Here is a 24,581-nt window from a genome sequence, read left to right as displayed (position 1 = left end):
GTTCCTCAACCTCTCTTCAGTCATGCCACCCTTTAATATTATGGACAGTCCCGAGGCACCTTTTAAAACCATGGACAGTCTTGAGGCACCCCATTCCGAAATGTGAAAAACTATTCTAATATTTTTATATAACGCAGCAACATCCACACACGTAGGACACCCAACATTAGAGGTGATTTATTCTTCCAAAGCAAATACACTTTTGCACACTGGTACTGACTATTATTCCAATAAATAATAAATTACGGTATCCAAATCAGGGGCGGACTGACCATTTGGAAACTTGGGCACTGCCCGAGGGCCCGGGGTCAGTAGGGGGCCCCATGAGATGCCCCTGGTACCTTTTTCATAGGCTTTTTTGCGTTTGGGCAAGGACACAGGGGCCCCATGATTCCCTATTGCCCGGGGGCCCCATGAGTTGCCAGTCCGCCCCTGATCCAAATCTATATTCACTACACCCTTAAGCATATACAGGTCTACCTTTCACCCTTGAAAGTAAATCAAACTGAAATTTACCTTAAAATGCTCAATTTTCTCAATATACTTAATGAAATGTGGAAGTACATACAGTCCCAACCCTACCAAAAATGTCAAATTATTCACCTGTGTCCATAAATTAAAGTTATTCAAAATTCCAATTCCAAAAAGAGGACATGATGTCAGATGTAAGAGGAGGAACCGGAAGTAGCGGAGCGGCCATTTTCAGGAGTGGAAAACCACATCAAACATTCCTGGAAGCTGCTCCGAGGTTTGGAGTCATGGGAATAAGGCGTTTTTTTTATGTGAAATCATGTAAGGGTATTAATAAAGTGTATGGCTATTTTATAAAAACAGTATTACACTATATCTTCTTCCATATATATACATCTGTGGAACATGGGTACTATGAGTACTATTACTGAGGCTGTGATGACATCTATGGGAATAATACTCAATCTGCTGAAGGCGTCTATGGAAATTAATGAATATATCCTATACTGGATTGCTAGTGTGTTTTAATATTGATTTGGAAAGGGTATTTATTCCTACACTATAGAAGTGCATACTGAATGTCACTGGGAATACTATATATTTTTTTTCGAAGTCACAGAGTGATTCACGATCACGGTTGTTACAGTGTTCACAATCACATATGTGGTCACGTTTATTTATATTTTTTATGTGAAGTGTATAGTGCACATTTGTGACAATTTATAAGGATTGATTTATTAATGGTAATGCACTATCAAAGTTTTTCTTATTTTGAGGTTTTCCTTTGGAGCCAATTGGAGGGCTCGACAACAAAAGATTTTGGAATTTGATCTTTAGTATTTCAATGTTTCTCTTCTCCCTTAGTTTTTCTCCATCATTGAGCTAATGTGACCCCAGCACTGATGGAAAGGGGCAGGGGAGGGTAAAACTAGGATGCTGTGCAGGCAGCTGACATCCTCCTTATCAACTGATGATGTCATTGGTTGTCAGGACGCCGGCGGCTAGAAGGTCATAATGGTGGACAATGAAAACCTGTGGCTGTGTGTAACTAAAAGGCAGGCTTGTTCCACCCGCTGGCTTGTATACAAGTTTTGAGCAATTTTTAGACTTTTTGCCAAGGCACCCCTGAAGAAACCTCCGGGCACCCTAGTTGAGAAAGGCTGGTCTAAAGCACTGAAAGTTGTGTGTTGAAAGTGTTGATAAAGGCTAAATTAAAAAAACAAATATCTTATACTTACCTGCTCTGTACAATGCTATTACACAGAGCAGCCCCAAACCTCCTTTTCTGGGGTCCCCCACCAGGGGGTTCCTCCTGTTCTCATGGCACCACCTTGGGAAGCCACTTCCTAACAGGGCGCACCTGCGGACTTGATCCCGAGTTGGGCTATGTGCATCTCTTGCCCCACTCCCTCCTCACAGGATTTGATTGACAGCAGCAGGAGCCAATGGCTTCTAAAAGCTACCTCTGTGAGCAGAGAGAGAGGAGAGAGCGCCTGCAAACAGACACAGCGCTGGACTGAGATAGGAATCATTATGTATACAGGGGGCTGAGTGTGCGCAATTTGAAAGCGGGACGTTACACCATCTTCTTTCATATTTTACAAAAAAATTGGGTTGTAACTTGCGCAAATACCATGTGACATAAAAAATTGCAACGATCACCATTTCATTCTCTAGGGTCTGTGCTAAAAAAAATATATATATAATGTTTGGGGATTAAAAGCAAAAAATACTGATTTAAACTTGTAAACAAAACGTGCCAGAAATGTTTCGAGTTTAAAAAAAAAACAAAAACATATATACTCCCCTCCATGCTGACGCCTTAGTGTGATGTCACTGTCCCATGAAACTAAGCGATGACATGGCCTGGATCAGTCAGTTCTCAGTTTACCCATTGATTGTCAGTCTTCGGTCTCAGCTCTGCCCCTCCAGCGTTCACTAGTATGCTGGGCTGGAGTAGGGGTGGGCACAGCGGGCTTTGGTTCTCAGCTGTGTGCTGAGTGGAGCCAGCTGTCAATCAGACAGCTGGGTGGATCCCTACAATATTGTCAGGATACTTCCAGAGCCTGGAGCTGCTCTACTCCATTAGCTGACAATAGCCTGCTATAAGCTGATTCTGGGTCGCACTGCTGTGACCCACCAAAGAAGTACAACCACAAAAACTTTGCCCATACTTCTCTTTTAACCCTTGAAGTGCAGAGACTGCTCCACTACAAGGGGAAATTTGTACTTTTCCTGGAGTTCAGCTTTAAACCTGGATCATCCAAAGAGGTGTGCACCCTGCTGAAGAGACAGACATACACATTCCAGCTGCAGCCCGCCCTCCCTCATATTCCCCAATGGTGTCACTGGGAAGTCCAGCACTGGGAAGTCAGGCAGCAGCACGACCAGCATTCCATGTTTACACACAGCCAATGGGAATCACATGACCCATCCCTGTCCATCCTCTCCATCCTGGACGCTGAATGACTTCCTCCGCTTCCTCTGATTGGCCATCTTGTCACCGGTCCCCGCCTCTACTGCGTTGTCCCATTGGCTGGCGCTCTGACGCTGCTGTCCGGTGACGCGCTGCCTGTCGGGATCCGTGGTGTCGGTGCTGGCGGAGGTTCCGGGCGGTGAGCTTGGCTCGGGGAGGCGGGATACCGGCAAGTTCGGGTGGGTGCTGTGTGACGGGAATGGGCTGTTCCTGCAGGAGGGTGAAGGGCTGATTGTTCTCTGTCCTAGGGAAGGGATAGAAGGGTGCTGCACCGCCCTCACCCCTCATCCTGCACGGTGGCCGAGTGCTGTGTGTGTGCAGGCCGGTGTCAGGGCTGCGAGAAGTGGCCCTGCTGTGTCCCTGTCACAGCAACCCATTGTCAGCATGGCAAGAGGAGAACTGTGTGCTGTGCCTGGCTCATCCCACTGCAGGGTGGAGAGGACCTTCCACAGCACCTTGCAGAACACTTCATTTATTGTGGAAGGAAATTCAGGAAAAGTGAATGTTTCCCAATGGTGTGCTGTGTGTGTGTGGGGTCATTGGCGTCAATTGAAATTATAGCAAACCTTGCAATGTCACCGCGCCGAACCTACCTCCCAACTATCGACCGCGCCAAACCTACCTCCCAACTATCGACCGCGCCAAACCTACCTCCCAACTATCGACCGTGCCGAGCCCACCTCCGCCTCTCGACCGCGCCGAGCCCACCTCCGCCTCTCGACCGCGCCGAGCCCACCTCTCGACCGCGCCGAGCCCACCTCTCGACCGCGCCGAGCCCACCTCTCGGCCGCGCCGAGCCCACCTCTCGGACGCGCCGAGCCCACCTCCACCTCCCGACCGCGCCGAACCTGTCTTGTGTGAACTACACCCATCCACTGATGGTACATCACACCCACTGGGTTCATCAGTATGCCACACCCCACTGGGTTTATTATATTGTGGGAACCTTATTGGTGTTTTTAGGTTACAGGACTCTCATTGGGTTTTTTGTGATACAGAACCCCTCATTTTGTTTTTTTTTGATTACAGGACCCCCATTGGGGTTTTTTACAGTGGTGGACACCACACCCACTGGCCTTTTTAGGTTATAGGATCCCCATTTTTTTACAATGATACACAACCTCTATTGTCTTTTATGTTCCAGGATTCCCACTGGGTTTTTTTTTTTATTATGATGCAGGACCCCCATTGGATTTTGTGGAGACCGGACCCCCCATTTTATTTTGGGTGTTTTGTTTTTTGTTTTTTTTTTTAGATTACAGGATTATGTTACATCACACTCCCTGGGTTTGTTATATTGCTGGACACCACCCTTACTGGACTTTTTAGGATGCCCATTTTTTTAAATAATGCATGACCTTTATTGTCTTTTACTTATGTTTCCGGACTACCACTGGGTTTCTTCATGAGGCAGGACACTCACTGGGGTTTCTTTTATGGTACAGGACCTTCCCCTCCATTCCCCCCCCCCCCCCTTTCCCAGTGGATTTTTTTTATGTTACAGGATCTCCATTGGGTTTTTCTTAATGCTACAGGACCCATTCGGGTTGATTACCTTACAGAACACCCATTGATTTTTTTTTTTTTTTTTTTTTAATGTAAGTAATTTTTTATTATTGTCACAATATACAGTAGCGGGTACATTGTATCATAGTATATACAATGATACCAATACATCCCATCATAAATATCTGAAGGCTGCAGTATGGTTCATAGTAGCAGTTCAAAACCTCAAGTTAAAATGGAACTTTACCTAAAAAGGAAAGTCCTGCTTCTTCTCTTCCTTAACTGTCCTCTCTCCTTTTTTGTAAACTTTTTTTGGAGGGGTTGGGGGAGGAAGCAGGTACTTAGTTTTGACAGGTACCTGCTCCCACTGCTGCTGGGATGACCAGGGCCGATGTTCAGCCCTCTCCATCTGTAACCTCCTGGTATGCATCACAGGTCACCGGAGGCTGCGGGACCTTTCACAGAATGCAGCGTGGCTTGCTCATGTGCAGTGGGGAGCTGGCTTTGAAGCCACAAGGAATCACAGCCAGTTTACCACAGTCAGTGTGGAAACATTGAGGACCTAAAGATTGGCGAAGAACTGGCCTGGTTGTAAACCGCACAAGTGTCCTTTTTATTAAAAGTCAGCTGCTACAGTATTTGTAGCTGCTGACTTTTAATTTTTTTTAATCCTGACTGAAGCTATTCTTATTTTGAGTGTGGTGTGTGTGTTTGTTTGTTTTTTTACCAAGCGTCTACAAGCTCTTTCTACAAAGCCTATCCAGTGCAAAGAGCTATCTTCCAGGTACTTGCAGCTGGTGGCCCCCTAATGACATGAGTGGCCATGCACAGCTTGGCAATGACCATCTAGCACATGCGCATGGTGATTGAATTTGTCCAGAATCTCCTGGGATGTGTACTGGTATATCACAAACATGATTTCCCAGCACAGCAGTCAACCTGCATAACAACTGAAATCAAGGGTTTTGTTTGCACATATTTGCAACTATATTTGTGAGTTCTATTGCGCACATCAAAGCTTCTGTCTTTACTGTGGTCCTAAGCCCTGATGCCCACTATTGCAGGCTGTGTGGCCCGAGTTTGCTCCGGCATGGCAGCCCATTCATTTGAATAAGCTGATGTGCCTGTGTTTCCCACAGAAAAAAGGGGCATGCACCTTTTTAAAATGTATCCGGCAGGATAATTGCATTTTCCTGTTGACCATACAATTTGCGTGCGGTTCCTGCTCTCGCAAACGCACTGGTGTCTGAGATGCATGAGAGTGCCATTCAGAATAAATGGCAGCCATGCAGCTCTTGTAAGAGTAGCGCAATTTGCCTGCAGTTGCGAGAACAGATGCCATTTTTGCACCCACATCCAGCATGCACAGTGTGTACCAGGGCTAACTCTATAATTTTCAGTCTCCCAAGTTGGAACACATGTAGCAGTGGATAGATGAAGGGCAGGTATGCCTGGAGGGAGCCCATCTTTCCATAAAGACACAAGGACACTCATGACACCCAGCAAATGTACAATGGCAGCTGAAGGCATCGAGTGCTTTGTGTCAGGAAGTTGCAGGGAACTACTACGTCATTCTCTTTTACACCCAGGCTAAGTACAGAACACAGTTATTTAAAACAAAAAACATGGAATTTTGAATGTATTAATGAAAGTTGAAAAAGACACATGGTCGCCTTGCTCATTAATTTCAACTCCCTTCTCAGAGTATTATTTCCTTGCCCTTTTCCCCTGGCTGCTACATAAAAGGTTATGAAAGGAAGGGAGGAGAGGGCAAGGGTAGAGGAGCTGGGGCAGAACAGGAATAAAATCATTTTAGGAAGGCAACAACACTGCTTGTAAGCATTTTAAAATTGTAGTATTTTTCTTTGTTTTTATGTTGACAGGGTTTCTTTAAATTACCCTGTCACCTTGGCCATTTAGTTCCCCTCTTGACTCACTGATAACCTTGCCAACGCACCCCTGCCACGTCTTGTTCTTTCTGTCAGAGCCAGCACTGAAATCCCCAGTGTCAGATGCTAGGGTGACATCACTCTCTTAGTATTGTGGTGATGTTTAAGTTTAGCAGTTGACTACTAGCAGGGATGTTGAATGCCTATCGCCCGGCGCCCGATAGTTTTTTTTTTTTTTTTTCTTACCTTCAGCCCTGCTGCTGGGAAAGAATGTAATGCAGTGCAATGTGCACTGCATTACTTTTAGGGGAGCAGAGGGAAGACATCCAGGGTCTTTTAGACCTTGGATGTCTCAGAGAATCTGTCACAAAAAAATCATCACATAGAGGACATTGCCCCCTACGTAATGAAGAAAAAATATTAAGCAAAAAAAGAACATTTTTTTTCATTGTAAAAAATGAAAGTTACACCCAAGCACATAACACCCCCCCAAAAAAAAAACAAAAACAAAATTGAGCCCCCTCCACATACACCCACTTACAAACATAAAAGCGATACATATGTTACATATTGCTGTGCATGCCAGAATGAGAGCAATAATTCCAGACCTCCTCCGAAACTCTATACTGATGACCTAGAAGAGGCTTTAAAAGCGTCACCTATAGAAAATATAGGGTACTGAAGTTTGTTGCCATTTCACGAGCGTGCACAAATTTAAGGTTTGACAAGTTGGATATTATTATTTTTATACAGGATTTATATAGGGCCAACAGTTTGCTCAACGCTTTACAATATAAAGGGAGACAATATAGTTCAATACAAGAGGGTTAGGAGGATACCTATTTACTCGCTGCAACCTCATCTTTTATATTTTACTAATCGGGTAATTTATTGATTTTTTTTTTTTTTTGTGTCCTAAAATTAACTAGTATTTTTTACTGAAGTTTTGTGGTAATATCATGCGACATAAAAAATTGGAACTCCCAATATTGTATTCTCTAGGGTCTCTGATTTCAGAAAATATATCCTGTTTGGGGGTTTTATGTAATCTTCAGGCCTAAAATGATTTTTTTTAATCTTGTGCAAAAAACGGCTCTGGCAGCGAAAGGGATAAAGGATAAATCCTGACTCACCCTTTCCTGAGGAGCAGCCAATCGGTGCTCATTACACTGCAAGGTCTCTCTGCTCTCTGCTAGTCCCCGAGTGCAATGTTGGAGACAGGCAGGGAGGGGAGGAGGAGATAAACAGCGCAATGTTAAAAATATTAAATGTTTAAGTCACCATAAAACCGTTTTTGTTTTTAAAACATTGCTAATATCACCTCCGATTTAAATACGGTTTTGGTTAAAGTTTTTTGTTATCTGGACAAGTAGATTGTTATGAGGGACAAGTAGGTTGGGACACCGATTTAGTCCCTTGAACAAGTAGTTTTTTTCAAAAATGTTGACACCCCTGTACTAGACCCCATTACTGTAACATGGGAGGAGGTCACTTCCCCATTATGTAGAATTACTGGATATTTTTGCAGTGGTTTTGATTCAGTGGCAGTATCGTGGGGTAGGTTGCTGGTGAGTTATCAGTGGGTTGGGGCAGGTCCATTGCATAGACACTGTGACTTTGTTTTGAATGTGCATTCCCAGACTGGTGCATACAGAAGTTTGCGTATGGGACGTGGTGATGGGTGCCCTGCATAGATGGCATTGGCTGCTTTATGAAATGCTCCTGTCGTCGCTAGATGAAGCTGAAGAGATCCCATCTTTAAAGCAGTAGTAAACCGTAGCAATTTGAAAAAAAAAATACCGGTGTATATACCCTTCAAGGCAGTAGTATAATGTGCTAGTATGCATTACATACTAGCACATTATATAATACTTACCTTAGAGCGGAGCTCTCCAGCAGTGCACTGTCACTGCTGACAGGGCTTCCATCTTCACTTAGTCTTCCTTCCGGGTTCACGGGCTCTGGCAGCTTGAATGGCTGAGCTGTGATGACATCACTCCTGCGCATGCGGCACAGCTTTTTGAAGGAACAGCGCGGGCATGCTGTTCCTTCAGAGCGCATGTTCCTATGATGTCACTGGCTGCCAAAAGAGTGAATATCTCTTAAACAGTGCACATTTAGGATGTATTTATTTTACCTACAGGTAAGATTTATTATAGGCTTACCTATAGGTAAAGTTACTACTGCTTTAATAAATATTTTTATACTCCAGTCCCTTGAACCGGAAATGTTGTTGGTGGGTTGTGGCATCCCCTAAAATCTTATTTTTTTTTTTTTAATAAGAAAGCCTCTTGCTGCACTTTTGAGGTTCTTGGACTCTTCTTTCTCTTAAGTACCTGAAAAATGATGGTGAAATCTCACATGAGATGATGAGGGCACCTGCCAACGTGCTCGGAGAGGCATGGGATGACAAGGTTTGCTGAACGTAACTCAGCAATGTCCGCATTCAACACATGTTTTAATGGCTGGAATGGGGACTAAACATTGGAGATGTCAGATTGTAATATACAGCATTATAACGACATTTTCTTTTCCTTTAGGACAGATTCACATTAAGAATCGCACAGGAAGTTGCTGCATGTTCTTGTGTGATTCCCATGTGGCTTGGTGCAATGTGATGCATGCACTTCATTTGGACACACACTGCAACCAGATTGCATGGTACTTCTTGTACCATGCATTCTGGTGCAGGCAAACGCACTGCATTTGCTATCTGTGTTTGGAGTGTCGTTAACCTTGATACCCATTGCATATTGCAACTGCAGTGCAATTTGAACCCGATGCAGGAAATATGGGTTTCCTGCACTGAGTTCTGGTGTGAACAGGGCCGGACAGATAATTTTGTTTGGCGTTCAGCTTTAACTGTGGTGTACATACACTTAATTCTTCTAGTAATTTGTTTGAGCAGAGGCCCTGTTGTTTCATGTACAGTATCTTCATCTCCTAGGACACACTCGGACACTCTTTATGTTGTTTCCTCCATTCAAGGCAGAGTGACAGGTTCATCTAATAACAGCCTTGCCCTATTCCTCCCCCCCCTATAATATATATATTTTTTTTCTTCACAGTATCGTACTAATTTTTGTCATGCACTGGACATTCCATTGTGTGCTAGTCTTTGGAAATGCCCTGTACTTCCAGGTATGGGGAGCTTGTGACCTTCTCCCCTACCTTCCAGGTTGTTGTGCTTGGGCCAATTACTAGGGCTAAGCACTGTCAAATATGGGAGGAGTGAAGGTCAGTAGCCCTGTGTAAAATCTGGCACTGACAAAACATTTAGATTCAGTGCTCAGAGAAAGAGGACAGTGTGGGATTGCAGGGAATAACTCTGGGTGGATGGATAGTTACTCTGTAGCATAAGGAGAGTTCTCCACCTTTTGCTAGCAAGCACCTAGTGATGAAGGGTATTAAGTGAAGTGATTACCTGTGGTTTGGGACAGGTGATTACCCCTGGACGTGACACAACAGCTTGTGTCTAGGGATGGTCATAACCACAGGTAATTGCTGGCTGTGTATTCACTTCTGAACACCAGGTAACCGCTGCAACTGACTGTCATCCCTTTGTACAGGCTTCCTGGCTGCGTCTGTGCACACACACCTGGGCGTCAGCAGATCTCAGGTGCAATGTCAGGCTCCTGCAGACTGTCAGTATAGCTGTCTGCCTTGAAAATTCTATTACTTTAAGTATGCTTAAAGTGTTACTAAACCCATAACCCTGCATTCACTATATCTGGTCTTCCACAGTACACTATACCTGGAAACAGGGCTGTGGAGTCGGTAGATAAATGTTCCGACTCCGACTCCTCTGTATTAATATGCAAATGTATTTTATACATTCCTTGAAGGAAAGAAAGGCAACATACATGTCATTACCACGGGACTACTGGCTGGGAAGCCAACAGTCTACTGTATTGAACAGTTTAAGCAAAAGACAAACGCAATGAAAACAAAGTTTTATTAATTTTTTTTTATTAATTAATCAAGTGGCTGGATAGTAGCAGCAGGCATAAACATCAGGAACAGGAACTTTACCAGTCCAAGAAAAATCCAAGAAGCTGCTCCACCAAGTTCTTCTAAGCTCTTCTAGCAGAGAGAGGTGGTTGGGCAGAAGCTGCTGCCTTCTCCTTTTTGTGTGCTGATCTGCTGCTGAAGATAGGGCAGTGGGAGGATCCAGGAAGGGGCATTTATTATAAAACATGATTTCCCTAGTAGAATCCCATAGTCATGTTTAAAGTTGAAGCTAACAATCAGAGTTTAAAAGTTTTTATAGTCTTAGCTAAATGACAGCAGTTTTTCTAATGGTTTACAGCTTCAGTCTTTAACTATTGACCCTCCATTCCCTTCACTTATACAAGGGTCTCTAGTCCTGCAAAAAATATATTTACTTAATCCCTTATCAGTGAGAGGCTAGGTTACCCATGGGCTCTTTGTTCCCTGTAACAGCAGAACACAACACTATGGAAAGTATAAGTATTGCCGCTCCTAATTGTGCGTTACGTGCCATATAGTGAAGCACATGAAAAGCTTGCTTCTTTACGGTCACTTAACGTGTTCGTTTTGCGGTTACGTGAGGCACTGCATGCATTGGTCTTTATTCTTACAGTAGAGAAGTCATTCATTATAACTTTTTGTGAATTGGGACATTTAAACTTGCTTTTTTTTTAATTCCAATCTAAATTTAATCGGAGTCGGAGCATTGTTTGCCGACTCCGACTCCAGGTACCCAAAATTTTCTCCGACTCCACGACTCCGACTCCACAGCCCTGTCTGGAAATGCAATTATTGTAGTAATTATAAACTAGTAGTTTCTTTCTGATAAATGGGCTTATCACAGTTTAATGAAAAAGCATGTGTTGCTTTTAAACCAACTTCAATAGGATTGCCAAATATATGCTGCTAGTGTATGCTGTTGATGATATTGTGAAAAATGTACTGTTCTGTAACACCACTTACAGCTGTAAGGCATCCCCAATGTTATTTAAAGATTTATTTTCAGTATTTCCCTAAAGGCCACTTGAAAACGTCTCCCCTCACTGTGTGCAGTAGTTTTTCACAGAGCAGCCGGATCCTTCTGTTCTCGGGTCCCCTGCAGGCTCTGCTGGCTCCTCCTGTCTGTCAGGTACCCTCACAGCAAGCAGCTTGCTATAGGGGCACCTGCTGCTCTGTGTCCATTCACACATGAAGCCGTCCCCACTAATTACCTGACTGGCTGTGATTGACAGCAGCGAGAACCAATGGCTCCCGCTTGATGTTTTAACCAATGAGACAGCTTTAAGGCCCCATTCACACATGCAGTTTGTGCGTTTTTCATCCGTTTTTGGATGAAAAATGGACATCATTGCATCTCTATGGAAAAACTGATGATCATCCATTTACATCCGCATCTGTCAATAACCATTTTTTTTGTAAGGGCTCAAAGCCCTATTTTTATTTTGCTAAAATGGCTTGTTTGCCTTGTAAATGGGCAAATGGTCTATTTTTGAATTAGTAGTGGATGTGAAAAACTGAGGAAAATGTCATCTGTTTTTTCTTTGAAGAAAAACGTGACTGAACTGATGAAATGAATGGTCTGCAAATGTAGAAAGAACCTATTTTCCGTTAAAAAAACAAACAAAAAACCCCCCCAAAAAACAACGGATGAAAAACGGATGTAAACGGACAAAATGGTCTGTTTTTGCATTGGTTGTGGACGCAAAAAAATTTGTGCAAACCTTTTCGTGTATTGTTTTTTTTTTTTTTTTTTTAATCGTGACTGGTTGTGCACATCCTGAAAGGTGCCTAAAATGGTCAGAGCTTGTTAACAAGAGTCTGCTCCCATTTGTTGCCAAGTGCAGTTTGGTGAATTTTAAATGGGAATGAACCCGGGCAGATTGTCCCATCCCTAGTGATGATGCTCGTTGAGTGTAGTGTGGAGGCTGGAGGGAGAGCTGTGACATAAGAAGTTGCACTAATGATTTTTTTGTTTTTTTTTGTCTTTTGAAACCTCTTTCCTAACTTAGCCACACACACTTTCCAACCTGGCTGTTCAAGCTGTTAAAGGCTGAGTTGGCACTAGCTGTGTAGCCAGGCGTTTTGCAGGTGTTTAACGCTTGTCAAACGCCTATAAAAATGATACACATGGCAGCACACAGTGCTGAAGCGTTAGCATTGCAGAAAAATTGATGCCTCATATTGAGTTAGGAGGAGTTGAAGCCTTTCAGCGCCTCCCATTCAAGTCTATGGTGACGCTCCTCAAACGCTCAGCTGGCGTTTCCGGGGCATTTGCGTTGCATTAATACCATTAACTTCATTATAGGTGTTTGTGGTGCGATTTTAACGCTTGGAAAACGCCTAACACCTCACAAATGCGCATAGGGCATTCGGGGAGCGTTTGAGGAGTGTTAAAAACGCTTCCCAAACGCCTGTTTAATGTCTGTCAAACACTATAGGGGCGTTTGGGAAAGGTTAGAAATTAGTGTGAATGAGCCCTTAGAATCAACAAACTATGCAACACAAGGACTTGCCTAGACTGGTCATTCAATTTATGTCCAGTTGGTAGGCACTCAATGAAACATAGCTGTTGGTGAATCTAAAGAACTTTGCAACTAGATTGTATAGCTCATGGCCAGCTTTAGACACTCTAAAAATTGACTGCTTCTTCAAATTTATATCTGTTTTATCTGTGGTAGCCTTTCTGGAGAATTTTAGATATCTTCAGCCTTTATCATTTTTTGATATCACCAACCATTGTTTCATTGTAGTGAAGAGGCAATTTCCTGTTGATCATTCCAGGCGATATATGAACTGTGTATTATATGACTATTGCAATGAATAATATGGTTAATTTTTTATATACGGTAATGTTGGTAAATAAGACATGCGATAAGATTCAAGGCTAAAACCAAAATAATTCCCCACCCCGACCTAGATACCTTTTTGGTTCCTTAGTTAAAAGTACGGTATATCTTTTTAATTTTTTTTTTTTTTTTATTATGGGAAATTTTTGTTAAGCAAAGCAAGGTGTTAGAAAGTATCAGGCATGTTGCATAGTGATACACTGAGTTCACATTATTCAAAGTAATGACAGTAGATTTTACACACAACAGGGGGATTTACTAAAACTAGAATACAAAATCTGGTGCAGATCTGCATAGAAACCAATCAGCTTCCAGGTTTTATTTTCACAGCTTAAAGTGTATGTAAACCCTCATCTTGTAAAACAACCCATTCAGTTTAAGGCAAAACATTGTGTTAATATAAATTAAACACTTTTTAAAAGTTATCACATGTTCTCAGCTGCACCGAGAGGTGGGGGAGGAGAAACAGCAGTACATAGAACTTTGCAGTGAAAGGCTTTGTGTGTGAATGGGGGGGAGGCGTTGGTTATCAGGACTAGTGTGATTGTTGTAGGAGAGTTCTTCTGCTTAGTGTGATCAGCTTTTAATAGGAAAGCAGAGATACTGGCAGGATTACCAGGGATTTCACACAAAGGATGTAATACAAGCTGAATTTAGAAGTTGGTTGGCTATCATTCATAGCTGCACCAGATTGAGTGCTCCAGTTTTAACAACTTTCCCCCAACAAGTGCAAAAAAGAAAAAAGTAGGTTAGTAAAAGGCTTTATTGCCTATAAATAAAACTGATTCCAGGTTTAACATTCTAGTAAGATAAAGGGACTACACAGTAAACATAAAGGCAAGGTGGCAATGGCTTCATTTAGTGATGACCTCTGTTTTTATTTACCATCTCTGGTAAAGCCCATTGGGGCTATTTTCCTTCACTGTGGGTCCCGTAGGTAAGTCTTCTCCTTGGGCTCATGCACACTGGTATATGGTTTTATGTAGGATCTTATGCCATCTCTCACTCCATTTGCAGCTATATATAATGTGTGGTGCAATCGCGGTTTACACACACATGCAAGCCCTATGTGTTTGCATTGGTGGGAGTGCACAGGACCAGGTTTGTTTAAATATATATATATAGTGGGAACTCGCTTCAAATGGTAGAGCTTTTAAACGCACACAGCAACTCGGTTTCTTTTTTAAGGCTTTTTTAGCCCACTTTTATGTAAAGAAAAAGTTCCATAAAGCTTCCCACGCAGGGGTATCCACCATCACACACATGAAGCAATATTCAGCCTTCTGGCTCAGGTATACCGCTTTATGTCTGTCTCCTACAGACTCCTTCCAAAAGGTTGTTTTTGCACACAGCGAACCTCTAGCACACAGCTATTCTGGCTTCCACCTTTCTTAGGTGAAGCCCACCTGACTCCAAGGCAGAGACCCCCTGTCTGCCGGGGTGGAGCCGTCTGACTCCTGTCTGCCAGGGTGGTGCCCAGAATCATGGCCTGGCCTCCACAAAAAGGGCCTGCACACACCTGTGCAATCAGCACGCTGGCTGCTCTGAAAACATGGACCCAGGATTGGAGATTTCATCCCTCCCAAATCTCTTAGAAATCTCCAGGCTACAGGTCCCAAAACAGGGTTTACAAACCAAAGAGGAAACTGATAAACCAGTGTCCTCTGTATTATGAGAACTGCCTGGAGCCCCTCAGCCTGTATAGTTGAGAATCCTGGGTCACCACCGTGATTTCTACCGTGGCAGGATACCGCACTGATATATGTATATATATGTCTGTGTGTGTGTGTATATATATATATATATATATATATATATATATATATATATATATAATGCTTTCAAAACCTTCTCTGTGCAGCCTCCCCTAATACTACGTTTGGTCAAGCGATGTGCACTAGTATCTTGGCTGTCCTGGGACTCCCTCTTCTTCTTGGCTGAGACAGTAGCAGAAGCCATTGGCACCCATTGCTGTCAATCACAGCCAGTGAACCAATGAGAAGAGAGAGGGGGCTGCACCGAGCCCCAGCTCTGTGTGTGAATGGACACACGGAGCATGGCTGGGGAGTGCACATGCTCAGGTGCCCCCATAGCAAGCTGTTTGCTGTGGGGCCCCCCGGCAGGAGGGAGGGGCCAGGAACTTCAAGCCTTTAGAATCCCTTTTTAATCTTTTTATTTTTTTTCTTCCCCCAACATGTGACTTTATTGCTATAACGAGGGCTAACAAGCCCCTTATGTGATGGCATCGGGCAGGTGTCAGGTACACTTTAGGGAGACAACAAGAGTGTATGCAGCTTGAAGAACTTGAAGAGAAAATTTTGAGATTGCCATGTGAATTTAGCCACCTGTACTTGTGGTGCTACTTACTGCTTTGATTCTTGTTTTCATGTAGGCCTCATTCACACATAGGCATCTGAAAAAGCTGAATGGCAGAACTGCTGTAAGGATATCGCAAAATAAAAAAAAGCGTTAAAAGCTGCCTACAGCGTACACATTTCTGCGTTTGTGGTGTTTGAGCATAAATGCTTTCTACTGGTCAGAATGCTAATTTATTCTAGCCATTAGAATACATCTATGCACATACCCGATTGTTTAGATGCACGTACATGAGTATTTACTACGCCAAAGCTCCTCTCAGAATGTGCCTTTTGGTATTTTTTTTTCCCCCTGCCTTTGATTGTTCTTCTTTGAATACTACTGTAAATGCCTTTGTGTACATGGCCAGATGGGCTAACATATAGGTGCTTTTACAAAAACTCTGTATAAGTGGTGTTTTTTTAAGCTCCTTGTGCATGAAGCCTGCATGTAACCTCTAAATAATACAAAGTGCAGCGCTAAATCTTAAATACTATATATAATAATAAATATATAAATACGTGCTAAAAATGATAAGTGTCCACACTGTGTGAATCCAAACAATAGCTACAGTGGATCCTCACATAGACCCCACAGGGTCAGCTCGCCTTAAGATAAAACACCACTCTGATGAATCACCGGATCCTCCCCACAATCATAAACTCTCTCAGCAGCTTCCTCCTCGGTTCATATGTAGACAGAAAACTTACATAGTGTAAAACTGTATTTATTCATTGTATATACAATAAGAATGCCCACTCACATTTAAATCTTCAATATCAGGCTCCTATACCACATGCTATGAATGCCTTGCATGGGTATTTAATATAGGGGTTTCAGATATGGCCGCCACGCCGGAAATGATGTCACCGCGCTCCCAGAATCCTCCTCGTGTACCGTCGCGTTGCGTCACGATAGACATGTGACTTCGTCAGGATTAAAGCCCACCGAGGACCGGATCCTTAAATAGAACTCTGGCACCCAATCACATGTACGGGCGGACCCGAGCGGCCATTTTCCCGAAGTCCCCACTCATATCACTGATGTCGGCCATTACTGCGGTGACCATATTATACAAACGGAAGATGGAAAGCACCAGGCCACATTATCGAAACCTCCCCCACTATGCTCTTACCTAATACGAATACTTGTAGTCCACCAACATATGGACTACAACAAAAACTCCACATAAAATCGATTTAATCAAATGAGACAATCTAAACCTACTTAAAAGCGGGGGACCCATATATTAATATACTACTAGTGGGATGTCCTAATGGATAAAATAACCATCCCAAATAACTCTTCCCCCCCCCCCTAGTGAGTAAAAAACATATTGCACCTCAATGTGCTTTAAAGTTAAATAAGCTAATAATAATTATTTAATAAAAAAAGGACAAAATACTTCAAATAAAATTAAAAATACCCATGAAGTCACCCATAACATGGGTTTACAATCTTACTGCATGTATAAACCACCAATCGCTCCACGGGAATGACAAATATAAAACATTACATATATATATATAATCACTGATGTAAATAGATACCCATGTACGAATCCATTAAAATTATATTTCTTCAATAGTTGGTCATAGAACAGATCCCTACAATTAAAATTTTCTATTATATACTCCGCACATAAACGCATGATGAAATAAAGTATTGGATAAAAATAATAAAATTAAAATACAATAAACAGCCAGATATTACCATGTAAAACTCAAAAATATTAATTATTGCTAATAAAGCAGTTCAAATCAAAATCTACGTTCAGGCCTTTCGGGACCTGAGTCTTCATGTCAAAAATCCATTTCAATTCTGATTTGCTTAGAGACCTCACTTTATGGTCCCCCCTCCAGTGACCCTTGTATTTCTCTATTCCCCAAAACTTCAGCAAAGGGGGGTCTTTATTATGGTGGGTCAAGAAATGCCTAGGCACACTATGTTTCACTGATCCCTTCTTAATTTTTTGTAAATGCTCTCGTATTCGCTTCCAAAGAGGTCTCTTGGTCCTCCCCACGTATTGGAGACCACATGAACATTCTAAGCAGTACACCACCCCTTCTGTTCTGCAAGAGATAAAGTCACGGATATTATACTCACACCCTGTGACTTTAGACTGAAATTACAGTTTTTTCTTGTTAATTCCCTTTTGTTTCTTTACATGCGTAGCAATTTCTACACGGGAAAAAACCAACCTGGTCTAAAAATGTTACCATTTTCTTATTGGGTGGATTTATTACATTTTTTACTACTTTCGTCCTAATTGAGGGTGCCTTCCTATAAATAAATTTAGGAATATCTGATAAAATGGTGCCTAAAACAGGGTCTGCTTTTAGAAGAGGCCAATGTTTTTTAAAACATTTTTCTACCATTTTAAAATGTAAATTAAAATCCAAAATTACAGCCAACTGGTCTTGATCTTTATTTCTTCTAATTTTATCCTTCAAAAAATTACACCTATCTATATCCCCTATATATCTTTCTTATTTTTTTCTATAAAGTCATGTGGGTATCCCTTCTTAAGGAATCTCTCACCAATCAAATTACTTTGTTCCAAGTACTCATCCTTTAAAGTGCAATTTCTCCGAAAGTCTGACAAATTGTCCCTTCGGAATATTCATCAGCCACGGGGGATAATGGCAACTTCCTACAGGTATATACCTGTTCCGATCCACCCCTTTAAAGTAAGTTTTAGTGCTGAGTTTATTATCAGCAATTTTAATATTCAAGTCAAGGAAATTGATAGATTCACTGCAAGTACGTAACTAGCAATATTGCGAATAGTAGCATTGTACATTCGAATCTACGGAACAGATCACTTTTTAATCCTCAATTATCTAATAATGGCCAGATAGAAGCTTTCAAGAAAATGGTCAACCAAGATTCGGATAAACTGGTTGTTCCAGAGAAAAAATGTTTTAACAAAAGTTTTAATAACAGTTTGCAGACAGGGATTAAGAGGCTTATTAAAAGAGATGATATAATCGTTCGACCTGCAGATAAGGGAGGGGGCATTGTGATTTTGTCTAAGAATTACTACCTTGGAGAATTGAACACACAGCGGATGTATTGACGTATAAAGTCCTTCCCAAAGGTCCAACATCTCTGCATAAGAAAGAATTGCCCAATTTGGTGTAAAAAGGGAAAGAGATGAAGATTTTAGATCATAAAGAAGCCAAATTCTTAATACCTGAGTCTTGTAGAATTCCCGTAATCTATACGATCCCCAAGCTACATAAAGATCAGGTGAACCCTACAGGTTGCCCGATAGTCAATGGGATCAAATCAATTTTAGCAAGATTGGGGAATTATATTGATACATTTCTTCAGCCACTGGTCAAAAAAACTAATTCCTATCTACGTGACACCAAACATTTGATACAAGAACTAGAAAATATTCAAGGAGGTCCTGATGTATATTTGGTTAGTGCAGACGTTGCATCCCTATACACAATAATAGGACATGAGGAAGCCATTGAGTCTGTGAGTTGGGGTCTCAGAGTGTTTAGTGAATTACCCTGGAAACAGAAAAAATATTTGATTTGAGTGTCTTGATTTTAGTCTATCACACAATTATTTCTGGCATGCGAACCAATTCTTCCAACAAATCAAAGGTGTGGCCATGGGAGCAAGATTCGCCCCTAGTGTGGCAAATTTTTTCATGGCGCACTGGGAAGAAACGATTTATTCACAGCACAATGAAGAATTACTGTTATATATACGTTTCATTGATGATGTGTTTATTGTCTGGAAGGAAACTTTTGAGTCCCTGCAGGAATTTCTGGGCATTCTGAACAATAATAAGAAGAATATCAAATTAGCGTGGGAAATCGGAAGTGAATCAATCAATTTCCTTGCCTTGAATATTAAAATTGCTGATAATAAACTCAGCACTAAAACTTACTTTAAAGGGGTGGATCGGAACAGGTATATACCTGTAGGAAGTTGCCATTATCCCCCGTGGCTGATGAATATTCTGAAGGGACAATTTGTCAGACTTTCGGAGAAATTGCACTTTAAAGGATGAGTACTTGGAACAAAGTAATTTGATTGGTGAGAGATTCCTTAAGAAGGGATACCCACATGACTTTATAGAAAAAAAATAAGAAAGATATATAGGGGATATAGATAGGAGTAATTTTTTTGAAGGATAAAATTAGAAGAAATAAAGATCAAGACCAGTTGGCTGTAATTTTGGATTTTAATTTACATTTTAAAATGGTAGAAAAATGTTTTAAAAAACATTGGCCTCTTCTAAAAGCAGACACTGTTTTAGGCACCATTTTATCAGATATTCCTAAATTTATTTATAGGAAGGCACCCTCAATTAGGACGAAAGTAGTAAAAAATGTAATAAATCCACCCAATAAGAAAATGGTAACATTTTTAGACCAGGTTGGTTTTTTCTCGTGTAGAAATTGCTACGCATGTAAAGAAACAAAGGGAATTAACAAGAAAAAACTGTAATTTCAGTCTAAAGTCACAGGGTGTGAGTATAATATCTGTGACTTTATCTCTTGCAGAACAGAAGGGGTGGTGTACTGCTTAGAATGTTCATGTGGTCTCCAATACGTGGGGAGGACCAAGAGACCTCTTTGGAAGCGAATACGAGAGCATATACAAAAAATTAAGAAGGGATCAGTGAAACATAGTGTGCCTAGGCATTTCTTGACCCACCATAATAAAGACCCCTCTTTGCTGAAGTTTTGGGGAATAGAGAAATACAAGGGTCACTGGAGGGGGGACCATAAAGTGAGGTCTCTAAGCAAATCAGAATCTAAATGGATTTTTGACATGAAGACTCAGGTCCCGAAAGGCCTGAACGTAGATTTTGATTTGAACTGCTTTATTAGCAATAATTTAATATTTTTTACATGGTAATATCTGGCTGTTTATTGTATTTTAATTTTATTATATTTATCCAATACTTTATTTCATCATGCGTTTATGTGCGGAGTATATAATAGAATATTTTAATTGTAGGGATCTGTTCTATGACCAACTATTGAAGAAATATAATTTTAATGGATTCGTATATGGGTATCTATTTACATCAGTGATTATATATATATATATATATATATATATATATATATATATATATATATATATATATATATATATACAGTCATGGCCGAAATTGTTGGCACCCTTGATATTTCTCCAGGAAATCAAGTATTTCACACAAAAAAGGTATTGCATTAACACATGTTTTGCTATACACATGTTTATTCCCTTTGTGTGTATTGGGACAAAACAAAAAAAGGGAGGAAAGAAAGCAAATTCGACATAATGTCACACAAACCTCCAAAAATGGGCTGGACAAAAGTATTGGCACCCTTTCACAACTGCGGATAAATAAGAATGTTACAAGCATGTGATGCTCCTGTAAACTCACCTGGGGCAAGTAACAGGTGTGGGCAATATAGAAATCACACCTGAAAGCAGATAAAAAGGAGAGACGTTCACTTAACCTTTGCATTGTGTGTCTGTCTGTGCCACACTAAGCATGGACAACAGAAAGAGGAGACGAGAACTGTCTGAGGACCTGAGAACCAAAATTGTGGCAAAATATCAACAATCTCAAGGTTACAAGTCCATCTCCAGAGAACTAGATTTGCCTTTGTCCACAGTGCGCAACATTATCAAGAAGTTTGCAACCCATGGCACTGTAGCTAATCTCCCTGGTCGTGGACGGATGAGGAAAATTGATGAAAGATTGCAACGCAGAATAGTCCGGATGGTGGATAAGCAGCCCCAAACATGTTCCAAAGACATTCAAGCTGTCCTGCAGGCTCAGGGAGCATCAGTGTCAGCGCGAACTATCCGTCGACATTTAAATGAAATGAAACGCTATGGCAGGAGACCCAGGAGGACCCCACTGCTGACACAGAGACATAAAAAAGCAAGACTACAGTTTGCCAAAATGTACTTGAGTAAGCCAAAAGCCTTCTGGGAAAACGTCTTGTGGACAGATGAGACCAAGATAGAGCTTTTCGGTAAAGCACATCATTCTACTGTTTACCGAAAACGGAATGAGGCCTACAAAGAACAAAACACAGTACCTACGGTAAAATATGGTGGAGGTTCAATGATGTTTTGGGGTTGTTTTGCTGCCTCTGGCACTGGGTGCCTTGACTGTGTGCAAGGCATCATGAAATCTGAGGATTACCAAAGGATTTTGGGTCGCACTGTAGGGCCCAGTGTCAGAAAGCTGGGTTTGCGTCCAAGATCCTGGGTCTTCCAGCAGGACAATGACCCCAAACATACGTCAAAAAGCACTCAGAAATGGATGGCAAAGAAGCGCTGGAGAGTTCTGAAGTGGCCAGCAATGAGCCCAGATCTAAATCCCATTGAACACCTGTGGAGAGATCTTAAAATTGCTGTTGGGAAAAGGTGTCCTTCCAATAAGAGAGACCTGGAGCTGTTTGCAAAGGAAGAGTGGTCCAAAATTCCGGGTGAGAGGTGTCAGAAGCTTATTGATGGTTATAGGAAGCGACTGATTTCAGTTATGTTTTCCAAAGGGTGTGCAACCAAATATTAAGTTAAGGGTGCCAATACTTTTGTCCAGCCCATTTTTGGGGTTTTGTGTGACATTATGTCATATTTGCTTTTCTGCCTCTGTTTTATATTTGTTCCAATACATACAAAGGGAATAAACATGTGTATAGCAAAACATGTGTTAATGCAATACCTTTTTTGTGTGAAATACTTGATTTTCAGGAAAAATATCAAGGGTGCCAACAATTTCGGCCATGACTGTATATATATATATATGTAATATTTTATATTTGTCATTCCCGTGGAGCGATTGGTGGTTTATACATGCAGTAAGATTGTAAACCCATGTTATGGGTGACTTCATGGGTATTTTTAATTTTATTTGAAGTATTTTGTCCTTTTTATTAAATAATTATTATTAGCTTATTTAACTTTAAAGCACATTGATGTGCAATATGTTTTTTACTCACTAGGGGGGGGGGGAAGAGTTATTTGGGATGGTTATTTTATCCATTAGGACATCCCACTAGTAGTATATTAATATATGGGTCCCCCGCTTTTAAGTAGGTTTAGATTGTCTCATTTTATTAAATAAATCGATTTTATGTGGAGTTTTTGTTGTAGTCCATATGTTGGTGGACTACAAGTATTCGTATTAGGTAAGAGCATAGTGGGGGAGGTTTCGATAATGTGGCCTGGTGCTTTCCATCTTCCGTTTGTATAATATGGTCACCGCAGTAATGGCCGACATCAGTGATACGAGTGGGGACTCCGGGAACATGGCCGCTCGGTTCCGCCCGTACATGTTATTGGGTGCCAGAGTACTTTTTAAGGGATCCGGTTCTCGCTGGGCCTTAACACTGAGGAAGTCGCGTGTCTATCGTGACGCAACGCGTCGGTACACGAGGAGGATTCTGGGAGCGCGGTGACGTCATTTCCGGCGTGGCGGCCATATCTGAAACCCCTATATTAAATACCCATGCAAGGCATTCATAGCATGTGGTATAGGAGCCTGATATTGAAGATTTAAATGTGAGTGGGCATTCCTATTGTATATACAATGAATAAATACAGTTTTACACTATGTAAGTTTTCTGTCTACATATGAACCGAGGAGGAAGCTGCTGAGAGAGTTTGATTCTGGGTAGGATTCGGTGATTCATCAGAGTGGTGCTTTAACTTAAGGCGAGCTGACCCTGTGGGGTCTATGTGAGGGGGTGAGGGGCCACTGTAGCCATTGTTTGGATTCACACAGTGTGGACACTTGTCATCACATGCATGAAGATTGAGCGTTTTTTTTCTTCTTTTTGGACACTATTTTGAGTGATTTATATTTGGAGTGATTTTGAATTATTGGTTGTGATCACTTTGAACACTTTTAATATTCCCGGTGGGAATACATGTGTTGCACTTTACTTTATTTGCACATTTGCACAGATTTTTAGCACGTATTTATATATTTATTATTATATATAGTATTTAGGATTTAGCGCTGCCCTTTGTATTATTTATTGTTCACATACTCATTTTGGAGGAGGTTAAGTGTCAGCAGCTTTAACGATAGGGCCCCATTTCTAGCGCAGGAGGTCCGTTCCTTTGCATGTAACCTCTGTTTTCTTTCATTTCTATTTTCTTTTTATCATTTGCTCTTTTTGAATAACTCATAATTGTGACAAGTTTAGTTGTAGAAATTTTAGTTTTTACTGACTGTTAAATTGTATTTTCTAAAATGACTCTCCCTATAATTGACCCAATTTTGTTTTATTGCATGTGTTTCATTTTTCATCCACTGATAGGAAGTTATATTGCGTATCAGAAGGAAGCATTGCCATGTCCTTGTGTTATCTATACATTTGGCATTCCATTTAAGTTCCTTTTTGTTGTGCAAGAAAGATCTTTCTTTTCAGGCTGACTTACTTAAAATATTTTTTTTCTTGAACACATTAGGCTCAATTCACAAAACTAAAACACCAGGATAAGAATCTTCTTTTAAAAAAATGAGCGTTATTTTAAGTTGATTCCAATGATGTTTGGAAGTTTAAGTTACATGGATAAAGATTAAAATTTTAATGTGTTCGCTTTATGAATTGATATTCAAGACTCGTTTAATAACATGCCACCCTTTCATTAGAAAATGCTGCAAGTTTTGGTTTTATTTTGAAAACAGAAACACAATTATATTTTGTAGTGGGTACTTCTCAATGTATTATATCTCTGGTCAAACTAGAAAATGCTTTCATTGGTTTTCGGTGAGTGGTTCTTGATGCACTGTTAGACAAAATGCTTAAAGTGGTTCAAAAGACTGAAGGTTTTTTTACCATCATGCATTCTATGCATGAAGGTAAAAAACCTTTTTGTGTGCAGGAGCACCCCCAGCCCCCCTAATACTTGAGCCCCATCACGATTTCTTGATGTGCACTAGAGCCTTGGCTCTCTGAGGATTTTCCCTCCTCATTGGCTCCCGTTGCTGTCAATCAGAGCCAGTGAGCCAATGAATTGGGAGGGGGCGTGGTAGAGCAGTGGCTCTGTGTATGAATAAAC

General features: G+C 41.2%; 1 protein-coding gene across 1 annotated transcript in view; it reads left to right on the top strand.

Annotated features, from left to right (window-relative positions):
* The first annotated feature begins 3,019 nt into the window (after positions 1-3,019).
* Positions 3,020-24,581, top strand: part of LOC149444889 (tyrosine-protein kinase Fer-like) — a 148,340-nt gene continuing 126,778 nt past the window's right edge. Inside the window, exon 1 of the mRNA XM_089654426.1 lies at positions 3,020-3,126. The gene's annotated coding sequence lies outside the window, so the exon portion shown is untranslated. The remainder of the gene's footprint in view (positions 3,127-24,581) is intronic.

The sequence above is a fragment of the Staurois parvus genome, unplaced genomic scaffold (assembly GCF_062004578.1).
Source record: "Staurois parvus isolate SC_StPar_1 unplaced genomic scaffold, SC_StPar_1.0 ptg000768l, whole genome shotgun sequence".
Lineage (NCBI taxonomy): Eukaryota > Metazoa > Chordata > Amphibia > Anura > Ranidae > Staurois > Staurois parvus.
The sequence above is the reverse complement of the archived record's forward strand: the minus strand, read 5'-3'. Positions and strand labels throughout refer to the sequence as shown.